Source organism: Bos indicus, chromosome 1 (genome assembly GCF_029378745.1).
Source record: "Bos indicus isolate NIAB-ARS_2022 breed Sahiwal x Tharparkar chromosome 1, NIAB-ARS_B.indTharparkar_mat_pri_1.0, whole genome shotgun sequence".
NCBI lineage: Eukaryota > Metazoa > Chordata > Mammalia > Artiodactyla > Bovidae > Bos > Bos indicus.
Genome location: NC_091760.1, coordinates 4,572,501 through 4,585,482, shown reverse-complemented (window position 1 = coordinate 4,585,482; position 12,982 = coordinate 4,572,501). Strand labels below are relative to the sequence as shown.

Below are 12,982 nucleotides of genomic sequence, written 5' to 3'. Positions count from 1 at the left end.
TATCTATCAGATCTAGGCCCTTAAATCTATTTCTCACTTCCACTGTATAATCATAAGGGATTTGATTTAGGTCATACCTGAATGGTCTAGTGGTTTTCCCTACTTTCTTCAATTTAAGTCTGAATTTGGCAGTAAGGAGTTCATGGTCTGAGCCACAGTCAGCTCCTGGTCTTGTTTTTGCTGACTGTATAGAGCTTCTCCATCTTTGGCTGCAAAGAATATAATCAATCTGATTTCAGTGTTGACCATCTAGTGATGTCCATGTGTAGAGTCTTCTCTTGTGTTGTTGGAAGAGGGTGTTTGTTATGACCAGTGCATTTTCTTGGCAAAACTCTATTAGCCTTTGCCCTGCTTAATTCCATATTCCAAGGCCAAATTTGCCTGTTACTCCAGGTGTTTCTTGACTTCCTACTTTTGCATTCCAGTCTCCTATAATGAAAAGGACATCTTTTTTGGGTGTTAGTTCTAAAAGGTCTTGTAGGTATTCATAGAACCGTTCAACTTCAGCTTCTTATATAATCCAGCTCCTCCCTTACTTCTTCTGAGCAGTCCCTCAGAGTAATCTGAGAGGTGTGAGGTCCTGAGAAAGTCCACCAAACACAACATGATTCTCAACTTTTAGGTGGTGTGTTTTTTTTCAGTTGACAGCAGGAATACATAACTAATACAGAGATAATATTGATCATGATTTTATTTTTAAAATTACTTTTGTGTGGAAAAATGATGAAATGAACCATGTTCGACAGCAATTCCTGTGATTTGTAACTGACATACTTCTGCACTCTTACTCTGTAAGTTGTCTTACTTGTTGCTCATTCATTAAGTTGTGTCTGACTCTTCGACCCCATGAACTGCAGCACACCAGGATTCCTTGTCCTTCGCTGAGTTTGCCCAAACGCATATCCATGGAGTCAGTGATGCCATCCAACCATCTCATCCTTGGCTACCCGCTTCTCTTGCCCTCAATCTTTTCCAGCATCAGGGTCTTCTCTAATGAATTGGCTCTTCGCATCAGCAAGCTAAAGTATTAGAGCTTCAGCTTCAGCATCAGTCTTTCCAATGAACATTCAGGGTTGATTTCTTTTAGGAGCGACTGGTTGGATCTCCTTGTAGTCCAAGGGGCTCTCAAGAGGCTTCTCCAACACCACAGTTCAAAAGCATCAATTCTTTGGCATTTAGCCTTCTTTATGGTCCAACTCTCACATCCAAACATGACGACTGGAAAAACCACAGCTTTGACTAGACAGACCTTTGCTGGCAAAGTGAGGTCTCCCCTTTTTTAATATGCAGTCTTGTTTTGTCACAGATTTTCTTCCAAGGAAGCAAGCATCTTTTAATTTCATCCCTGGATACGTTTCTAGATATTGAAGACTACGTACAATTATAAAAATGTTTTTCAGTCCAAGATTTGAATTTAGGAATTACTAGCATCTGTATATGTTAATTCTTAATATATTACTGATAGCATAACCTAATACTGATAATAATAAGTTACTGACATCTGAAGTCTTACTAGATGACTGGTTTATTATGAAAGGATATATAACTCAGGAACAGCCAGATGGAAGAACTGCAGAGGGCAAGGCACGTAGGAAGGGCTGTAGACTCCATCCTTCCCCTGGGCACATCACTCTCCTGGCTTCTCCACGTGTTCACTGGCTCAGAAGCTCTTCAAACACCATCCTTCTGGGGTTTTATGGGGGGTTTCATTACACAGGTGTGACTGATTAAACCACTGGCCATTGGTGATTGATGTGACTTTTAACCTCTCTCCCCTCCCAGGAGGTCAGGGAGGTAGAACTTGACAGTTACAACCTCCCAGCACGTAGTTGGTTCCCCTGGCATCCAGCCCACATCTTTGGGGGCTTTCCAAACGTCACCTCATTAACTCAGTCAGGGTTGAAATGGGTTTGTTATTAATAGCAAGACAGCTTTATCCCTCTTGGTGCTTCCCTGGTGGCTCAGACGGTAAAGTGTCTGCCTGAAATGCAGGAGACCCAGGTTTGATCCCTGGGTCAGGAAGATCCCCTGGAGCAGAAAACAGCAATCCACTCCAGTACTCTTGCCTGGAGAATCCCATGGACGGAGGAGCCTGGTGGGCTACAGTCCAAGTGGTCGCAAAGAGTCGGACACGACTGAGCGACTTCACTTTCTTTTCTTTCATCACTCATCACTTAGGAAATTCCAACGGTTTTAGGAAGTTTGTCCAAGGGATGAGGACAAAGACCAAACATATATTTTTTATTATAAGCCACAGTATTGCAGAAACATTCAAGGAGGAGTTGTGGAGTGAGCCCAGAGCAAACAGCAAAGAGAAAGGGCTTGAGGTGGGAGGGAGATGGTGAGGCTGAGGAGCAGCAGAAAGCCCACTGACTGGAAGGAGGAGAGAACGGTTAGAGGGTAAGAGGTGGGTGGGGCAGACAGCAGGCCCGTGAGAAGGTGAGGGAGGGACACGTGGACTCCTGTGGACTTTCTGCTGAGGGAGGCAGGAAGCCATTAAAGCCATGGGGCAGAGAAGGGGCACCGTAAATTTAAAACCTGAAAATACAGTGTCAGGATGTATAGAATCACAGACTCTCGTGCACCAAGTTCATCCAGTCTAGAGGAGAGTGCCCAGAACACTGGAAAGTTCAGTGTGCAGGTACCCGATCATGTATCAAGTTCATTGTGGAGAGAGCCACAACGTAATATGTATGAGAAGGTACATCCTGGTTAGCAAAGAGAATTAGAGTTCTCCAGAGAAGCGGAACGAACGCACCTGCAGGAGACTGGTTTCAGGACCTCCCACAGATACGAAAATCCAAGGATGCTCAAATCAGTTATACAAAATGGGGTAGTAGTTGCATATAAACTCCCCACATCCTCCTATATACTTTAATTCATCTTTAGATAGGGCTTACCTGGTGGCTCAGATGGTAAAGCACCTGTCTGCAATGTGGGAGACCCAGGTTCGATCCCTGGGGTGAGAAGATCCTCTGAAAAAGGAAACAGCAGCCCACTCCAGTACTCTTGCCTGGAAAACTCCATGGATGGAGGAGCCTGGCAGGCTACAGTCCATGGGGTCACAAAGAGTCAGACACAACTGAGAGACTTCACTTTTACTTTAGATCACTTATAAAACTTAATACAGTGTAAATAATGTGTAAATAGTTGCAAGTACAAGGTAAATGTTAGTTGCTGTTGCACAGTAAATGCAAGTTTTGATTTTTGGAACTTTCTGGAATTTTCTTTCCTTTGGAATATTTCTGATCCATGGCTATTTGAATCCACAAATACAGAACCCAAGGATACAGAGGCCAACTGTCATCCTATTTGTATTTGAGACCCTAGAATGAGACCTAAAATAATTGCCTTCCCAAACCATGAACTCACTATGATATTTAATCAAAAGAGGAAGTCCCCTTCCCTGCCCTCCAGAATAATGTGTCTGTCACCATTGGAGGTAGCTATGGGTCCAGCTCCATACTCTGAAAATTGATCATTGAAGGAAAATAATTGAACATTTATCTTGCCTTTACTTTAGGAAATATATTTCAGAGTGACCAAATAGGCCTGAATAATGAGAAAAAGCCAGTTAATAAATGTAAAAAAATCACAGTATTAAAATTACCATTTTGCAAACTCTAATAAAATAATTGATTCAGGCAACACTCATCATTAGATGAGAAAACCTTTGGGTGAAAGACTGATGGGGAGCAGAGTGTCAAGCACCTTGCCGGAGATTACTTGCTGGTTGAAAGAGGAAAGAGTTCTTCCATGAGGAATTAGGCTTTCATTACCGGAACTCATCAGATCTTAGCATCATATTAGTAATGGGGCAGCCAGATATTTCGAGCACCCTGGTATGTTGAAACACAAAGCACAAGACATCATCTTTGAAGTATTCTTACCAAAAATGCTTAATATTTTTATTAAGCCTGAGCAGGATTTTAGGTCTACATTACAGGTGACAAGAAGTAGGACTGTGTCTGTGCTAAGTGGCTTCAGTGGTGTCTAGCTCTTTGCAACGCTATGGATTGTAGCCTGCCAGGCAGGCTCCTCTGTCCATGGGATTCCTCAGGCAAGAACTGGAGTGGGTTGCCATTTCCTTTTCCAGGGGATCTTCCTGACCCGGGAATGGAACTCGTGTCTTTTATGTCTCTTGCATCGGCAGGCAGGTTCTTTACCATTAGCACCACGTGGGAAGCCCAAGAAGGGGACAGGTTAAATGACTCCATGAGGAGCAACCAACCAAATCCAGAATGTGAGACATTTTGCAGAAAGACTGATTTAGCTGTCTCAATAAAACACTGACATTTAACAAAGAAAAAGCATGGAATTGTTCTACATGAACTCAAATCAACTGTAATAAAGTGGTTTTTTAAGGACAATTGGGAAAATTCAAATAGAGGTTGTGTATAAAATGGTATTGCTGCTGCTGCTGCTGCTGCTGCTGCAGTCACTTCAGTCATGTCCGACTCTGTGCGACCCCATAGATGGCAGCCCACCAGGCTCCCCCGTCCCTGGGATTCTCCAGGCAAGAACACTGGAGTGGGTTGCCATTTCCTTCTCCAGTGCATGAAAGTGAAAAGTGAAAGTGAAGTCGCTCAGTCGTGTCCGACTCTTTGTGACCCCATGGACTGCAGCCTACCAGGCTCCTCCGTCCATAATGGTATTAAGGAATTAATTTTTGTATGTGTGACAAAAGAATTATGGTTCTGAAAGATGCTGTCCTTTTTATTTAGGTTTGAGATGCTATGATGTTTGTAATTTACTTTAAAATGTTTCAGGAAATTACGTTAAAAAAAATGAGAAGCAAAGAGGGCAAACGATCCTTGGTGAATCTAAGTGATGGGTTCACTAAGAAATTCTTTGTACTTTTCTGAATATTTAAAAATCTTCTTATACAAAAGTTAAACTGGGTCCATGGAGCTCCTAGGAAGAATAAATTCAGAGGTTTCAGAAGTCATTTAACATTTGAGAAGTCACATTCGAACAGAAATTGATGGATATAATCAGATCAGATCAGATCAGTCGCTCAGTCCTGTCCGACTCTTTGCGACCCCACGAATCGAAGCACGCCAGGCCTCCATGTGGATCACTAACTCCTGGAGTTCACTCAGACTCACGTCCATTGAGTCAGTGATGCCATCCAGCCATCTCATCCTCTGTCGCTCCCTTCTCCTCTTGCCCCCAATCCCTCCCAGCATCAGAGTCTTTTCCATTGAGTCAACTCTTCCCATGAGGTGGCCAAAGTACTGGACTTTCAGCTTTAGCATCATTCCTTCCAAATAAATCCCAGGGCCGGATCTCCTTCAGAATGGACTGGTTGGATCTCCTTGCAGTCCAAGGGACTCTCAAGAGTCTTCTCCAACACCACAGTTCAAAAGCATCAATTCTTCAGCACTCAGCCTTCTTCACAGTCCAACTCTCACATCCATACATGACCACAGGAAAAACCATAGCCTTGACTAGATGGACCTTTGTTGGCAAAGTAATGTCTTTGCTTTTGAATATGCTATCTAGGTTGGTCATAACTTTCCTTCCAAGTAGTAAGTGTCTTTTAATTTCATGGCTGCAGTCACCATCTGCAGTGATTTTGGAGCCCAGAAAAATAAAGTCTGACACTGTTTCCACTGTTTCCTCATCTATTTCCCATGAAGTGGTGGGACCGGATGCCATGATCTTTGTTTTCTGAATGTTGAGCTTTAAGCCAACTTTTTCTCTCTCCACTTTCACTTTCATCAAGAGGCTTTTGAGTTCCTCTTCACTTTCTGCCATAAGGGTGGTGTCATCTGCATATCTGAGGTGATTGATATTTCTCCTGGCAATCTCGATTCCAGTTTGTGTTTCTTCCACTCTAGCATTTCTCATGATGTACTCTGCATATAAGTTAAATAAGCAGGGTGACAATATACAGCCTTGACAAACTTTTCCTATTTGAAACCAGTCTGTTGTTCCATGTCCAGTTCTAACTGTTGCTTCCTGACCTGCATACAAATTTCTCAAGAGGCAGATCAGGTGGTCTGGTATTCCCATCTCTTTCAGAATTGTCCACAGTTTATTGTGATCCACACAGTCAAAGGCTTTGGCATAGTCAATAAAGCAGAAATAGATGTTTTTCTGGAACTCTCTTGCTTTTTCTATGATCCAGCAGATGTTGGCAATTTGATCTCTGGTTCCTCTGCCTTTTCTAAAACCAGCATGAACATCAGGAAGTTCACGGTTCACATATTGCTGAAGCCTGGCTTGGAGAATTTTGAGCATTACTTTACTAGCGTGTGAGATGAGTGCAATTGTGCGGTAGTTTGAGCATTCTTTGGCATTGCCTTTCTTTGGGATTGCAATGAAAACTGACATTTTCCAGTCCTGTGGCCACTGCTGAGTTTTCCAAATTTGCTGGCATATTGAGTGCAGCACTTTCACAGCATCATCTTTCAGGATTTGGAATAGCTCAACTGGAATTCCATCACCTCCACTAGCTTTGTTCATAGTGATGCTTTCTAAGGCCCACTTGACTTCACATTCCAGGATGTCTGGCTCTAGGTCAGTGATCACACCATCGTGATTATCTGGGTCGTGAAGATCCTTTTTGTACAGTTCTTCTGTGTATTCTTGCCACCTCTTCTTAATATCTTCTGCTTCTGTTAGGTCCATACCATTTCTGTCCTTTATCGAGCCCATCTTTGCATGAAATGTTCCTTTGGTATCTCTGATTTTCTTGAAGAGATCCCTAGTCTTTCCCATTCTGTTGTTGTCCTCTATTTCTTTGCATTGATCACTGAAGAAGGCTTTCTTATCTCTTCTTGCTATTCTTTGAAACTCTGCATTCAGATGCTTATATCTTTCCTTTTCTCCTTTGCTTTTCGCTTCTCTTCTTTTCACAGCTATTTGTAAGGCCTCCCCAGACAGCCATTTTGCTTTTTTGCATTTCTTTTCCACGGGAATGGTCTTGATCCCTGTCTCCTGTACAATGTCACAAACCCCATTCCATAGTTCATCAGGCACTCTATCTATCAGATCTAGGCCCTTAAATCTATTTCTCACTTCCACTGTATAATCATAAGGGATTTGATTTAGGTCATACCTGAATGGTCTAGTGGTTTTCCCTACTTTCTTCAATTTAAGTCTGAATTTGGCAATAAGGAGTTCATGGTCTGAGCCACAGTCAGCTCCTGGTCTTGTTTTTGCTGACTGTATAGAGCTTCTCCATCTTTGGCTGCAAAGAATATAATCAATCTGATTTCGGTGTTGACCATCTGGTGATGTCCATGTATAGAGTCTTCTCTTGTGTTGTTGGAAGAGGGTGTTTGTTATGACCAGTGCATTTTCTTGGCAAAACTCTATTAGTCTTTGCCCTGCTTCATTCCATATTCCAAGGCCAAAGTTGCCTGTTACTCCAGGTGTTTCTTGACTTCCTACTTTTGCATTCCAGTCCCTGTGATGAAAAGGACATCTTTTTTGGGTGTTAGTTCTAAAAGGTCTTGTAGGTCTTCATAGAACCATTCAACTTCAGCTTCTTCAGCGTTACTTGTTGGGGCATAGACTTGGATTACTGTGATATTGAATGGTTTGCCTTGGAAATGAACAGAGATCATTCTGTAATTTTTGAGATTGCATCCAAGTACTGCATTTTGGACTCTTTTGTTGACCATGATGGCCACTCCATTTCTTCTGAGGGATTCCTGCCCGCAGTAGTAGATATAATGGTCATCTGAGTTAAATTCACCCATTCCAGTCCATTTCAGTTCGCTGATTCCTAGAACATCGACATTCACTCTTGCCATTTTTTGTTTGACCACTTCCAATTTGCCTTGATCCATGGACCTGACATTCCAGGTTCCTATGCAATATTGCTCTTTACAGCATCGGACCTTGCTTCTATCACCAGTCACATCCACAGCTGGGTATTCTTTTTGCTTTGGCTCCATCCCTTCATTCTTTCTGGAGTTATTTCTCCACTGATCTCCAGTAGCATATTGGGCACCTACTGACCTGGGGAGTTTCTCTTTCAGTATCCTATCATTTTGCCTTTTCATACTGTTCATGGGGTTCTCAAGGCAAGAATACTGAAGTGGTTTGCCATTCCCTTCTCCAGTGGACCACATTCTGTCAGATCTCTCCACCATGACCCGCCCGTCTTGAGTTGCCCCATGGGCATGGCCTAGTTTCATTGAGTTAGACAAGGCTGTGGTCCTAGTGTGATTAGATTGACTAGTTTTCTGTGAGTATGGTTTCAGTGTGTCTGCCCTCTGATGCCCTCTTGCAACACCTACCATCTTACTTGGGTTTCTCTTACCTTGGGCGTGGGGTATCTCTTCATGGCTGCTCCAGCAAAGCACAGCCACTGCTCCTTACCTTGGACGAAGGGTATCTCCTCACCGCTGCCCTTCCTGACCTTCAATGTGGGATAGCTCCTCTAGGCCCTCCTGCACTTAACTTTGCAATAAGCTTGTCTCAGAAAGGCTATTAATCCAATTAAAAAAAATCCACCACTAACAACAAAAATTCAACAGCTGTTTGAGAGAAATTCAGGGTCGTGATAGCAAACTGGTCAGGCCCTCGGTGCTCAGAGGTGGATCAGACCAGGGACCAGAAGACTTGAGTTCTAGCCCTGGGGCTGCCAACTGTTATTCCTTCTAACCTGAGCCTGACTGTTCTTGTTCCAAAGCGGGGAATCTGCATCTGTTCAACTCCGGGAACATTTCTTAGCCATGAACAGTGTTCCAGCACTGGGTTAGGTGATTCTGAGATGTAGAAAAAACAGAAAAGGCAGTAGGAAAGACAGACAGTAGAGCAAACCAGGGAATTCCTGGTGGTCTAGTGGTTCAGTTCAGTTCAGTCTCTCAGTCGTGTCCGACTCTTTGCGACCCCATGGACTGCAGCACGCCAAGCCTCCCTGTCCATCACTGACTCCTGGAATTTACTCAAACCCATGTCCATTGAGTCAGTGATGCCATCTGACCATCTCATCCTCTGTCGTCCCCTTCTCCTCCTGCCTTCAGTTTTTCCCAGCATCAGGGTCTTTTCCAATGAGTCAGCTCTTCCCATCAGGTAGCCAAAGTATTGGACTTTCAGCTTCAACATCAGTCCTTCCAATGAACACCCAGGAATGATCTCCTTTCAATGTAAATCTAGATTACATTCAGATAAAGGTTAAAATCAGCCAAGAGAAGAGACACACAGGGTGGAGTCAGGAGAGGTCCCTACTTGGCGTCCAGGAATACAAATGTAACTGAGCAGGACTCAGTGGGGCTTTCCAGGGACAGACCCCCTCCCTCCATGTCCTCAGCTTTAGCTCCTCTCCGAAGCACTAAGATAACATTATTTGATATACATTTCTGGAGTTGTTTTTACAGATGTGAAAAACCCCCACCAAAGGGAATATGTTAACTCCTTGATGGACATGAGCACTCAGCCCCCAGACCTACCTACACCTCACAGCTGGTAATGTCAGCACCACCACCACCCGCTGTGGGAGGCTGCCCTGATGCCAATCAACCAGCCAGAGAACTGCGCGTGAGCCGACTACAGACCCGTAACTCCCCTCCCTCACGTGGCCTTTAAAAGTGCCTCCCTGAAAACCAGAATTGAAAGAGACACGTGTACCCCAATGTTCATCGCAGCACTGTGTACAATAGCCAGGACATGGAAGCAACCTAGATGTCCATCAGCAGACGAATGGATAAGAAAGCTGTGGTACATATACACAATGGAATATTACTCAGCCATTAAAAAGAATGCATTTGAATCAGTTCTAATGAGGTGGATGAAACTGGAGCCTATTATACAGAGTGAAGTAAGCCAGAAAGAAAAACACCAATATAGTATACTAACGCGTATATATGGAATTTAGAAAGATGGTAACGATAACCCTGTATGCGAGACAGCAAAAGAGACAAAGATGTAAAGAAGAGACTTTTGGACTCTGTGCGAGAAGGTGAGGGTGGGATGATTTGAGAGATAGCATTGAAACATGTATATTGTCATATGTGAAATAGATGACCAGTGCAGGTTTGATGCATAAGACAGGGAGCTCAGGGCTGGTGCACTGGGATGACCCAGAGGGATGGGATGGGGAGGGGGATGGGAAAGGGGTTCAGGATGAGGAACACATGTATACCCATGGCTGATTCATGTCAATGTATGGCAAAAACCACTACAATATTATCAAGTAATTAGCCTCCAATTAAAATAAATACTTTTTTTTAAATGCCTCCCTGAGTTGGAGTATTTTGTGTATTTGCTGCCCTGGACTCCTTGTTTGGCACCTTACAATAAATACTAAACTCCTTCATGGCAAGCAGGGTCAGTAGATTGGCTTTACTGTCTGTGGGTTAATGGACCTACATTTGCTGTTATCAGAGTCAATGGCTTAGAGACCACCTCTGGGGAGCTGAAGGCAAAGACCAGATCTCTCTCTGGGCAAGGCTAAATTGTTTATTTTACAGGGCCGTTTTCTTGTGATACATTCATACTTGCTCATGACCTTGGAGGAAGAGCCAGCCTCTGTGCTCACGTAACCAGCATGAAGAGGAATCCCACTTGGCTAGACAGCAGGACTGGGAAACAGACACGGACAGCCAGTCTGCAACAAAATGTGCAAAAGACTCTGGTTGTTGAGAAATCCCCCCAGCGTTTTTCTCTATTCATCCAATATGGAAGAGAAATGTCAGTCTGATCCCACACGGCTCTTGCATCAGGCCCGGTTGGCCTCATTTCTGATTTGGTTGCATTCAAAACCCATAGTCAGCATCGATTTTCAGTTGGAGCAGCAAATCATTTTTTCTTAAAAAGGAGGCAGGGGTGGAATCCCAAAGATTAACAAGCTTCTTGTCTCTATCAGGTTGCCTTTCCCAGTGAGGTAATGTTACCATGAAGACTGCCTTTCAATCTGTACAGGAGGGGGAAGTTCACATCTTTATTCATTCTGGGACCTTGCTGACACTTGAAAAAGTCTTCCGCCTGCACCACAGACAAAGTTCAATAGATGGGGGCCACCAGTCTTACTGTTTATGGATGGAGGAGGGGAGAGGAAAGGAAGACAACTTTGGGTCTGAGGATGCAGGGGATGGGGAAGGGGTGAGAAAGGGACTAGAAGGAAGGAGAAAACCTTTTCACTTGACCTCACAAGTTTTCTCTACACCCTGGGCTATCCCGAAGGAGGAGAGGAGAGTCTCTTTTCTCTGGAGGTTCTCCAGGCCCCCAGTGTCCTCAGGATTTCCATTCTCCTCCAGCTTTCCTCCGATAGGAAGCCAGAGCCACAGACAGATGCTTTATTCCTTCATAACATGGACAAGCAGCAAAAAAAAAACCCATCCAAACCCAACGGCCTGGGTGACCAAAGCCTCCTTGGGGGCCTATTATAAGGACAGGAGTGGATTTTAGCTCTTCCCCCCAACCCCACTTTCCCTCCTGTGCCTCATTCCTAGAGGACCCAGTAGCTTCCTCCTGGGGATATTTTAATTATTTATGAGAAACACTGGGCTGGAAGAAGCACAAGCTGGAACCAAGATTGCCGGGAGAAATATCAATAACCTTAGATATGCAGATGACATCACCCTTATGGCAGAAAGTGAAGAGGAACTCAAAAGCCTCTTGATGAAAGTGAAAGAGGAGAGAGAAAAAGTTGGCTTAAAGCTCAACATTCAGAAAACGAAGATCATGGCATCTGGTCCCATCACTTCACAGGAAATAGATGGAGAAACAGTGGAAACAGTGTCAGACTTTATTTTTCTGGGCTCCAAAATCACTGCAGATGGTGACTGTAGCTAGCAAATTAAAAGACGCTTACTCCTTGGAAGGAAAGTTATGACCAACCTAGATAGCATATTCAAAAGCAGAGGTGTTACTTTGCCAACAAAGTTCTGCCTAGTTAAGGCAATGGTTTTTCCAGTGGTCATGTATGGATGTGAGAGTTGGACTATAAAAAAAGCTGAGCCCCAAAGAATTGATGCTTTTGAACTGTGGTGTTGGAGAAGACTCTTGAGAGTCCCTTGGACTACATGGAGATCCAACCAGTCCATCCTAAAGGAAATCAGTTCTGGGTGTTCATTGGAAGCACAGATGCTGAGGCTGAAACTCCAGTACTTTGGCCACCTCATGCAAAGAGTTGACTCATTGGAAAAGACCTTGATGCTGGGAGGGATTGGGGGCAGGGGGAGAAGGGGACGACAGAGGATGAGATGGCTGGATGGCATCACTGACTCGATGGACGTGAGTCTGAGTGAACTCCAGGAGTTGGTGATAGGCAGGGAGGCCTGGCGTGCTGCGATTCATGGGGTCTCAAAGAGTTGGACACGACTGAGCGACTGAACTGAACTGAACTGAACACGTACTTATTAATACTGAGCATCCATTACTGCCAAGCATTCGTGGGAGTGATGACAGAGAGACACAGCCGATAAAAATAAACAAGGAGTAAAAGAGTGCTGGAATGACTGGGTGGAAGTGCACAGGAACTGTGTCTTTAAGAAAGTGACGTTGAAAAAAAAAAATAAAAAGAAAGTGATGTTGAGGGACTTCCCTGGTGGTCCAGTGGCTAAGACTCTGCGCTCCCAATGCAGGGGGCCAGGGTTCGATCCCTGGTCAGGGAACTAGATTCCACGTGTCACAACTAAAGATCCTGCATGCCACAGTAGAGACCCAGTGCAGCCAAATAAATCAATTAAAAGCACACACACACACCAGGGGACTTCCCTGGCAGTCCAGTGGTTAAGACTTCACCTTCCAATGAAAGGGTTGTAGGTTTGATCCCTGCTCAGGGAAACTAAGATCCCACATGCCTCGGGGCCAAAAAACCAAAACATAAAACAAAAGCAATATTGTAACAAATTCAATAAAGACACACACACACACACCAAAAAAAGGAGGAGCAAGCAAAGCTAAGAAGGAAGAGAGGAAAAAAACCTTGATTGGACTATGTAAGCCTTGAACTGAACTGGCTGAGATGTTGCTTTTACACCTTGTGGTATGAGTGTTCACAGTAGAAATTAAGTTCAGC

The 12,982-nt window shown here is 44.0% G+C and overlaps 1 non-coding gene across 1 annotated transcript; it reads left to right on the top strand.

Moving 5' to 3' along the window:
• Nucleotides 1-12,502: 12,502 nt before the first annotated feature.
• Nucleotides 12,503-12,575, top strand: TRNAG-CCC (transfer RNA glycine (anticodon CCC)). Its single transcript has one exon. It is a non-coding gene; the product is annotated as a tRNA-Gly (tRNA).
• Nucleotides 12,576-12,982: the final 407 nt, after the last annotated feature.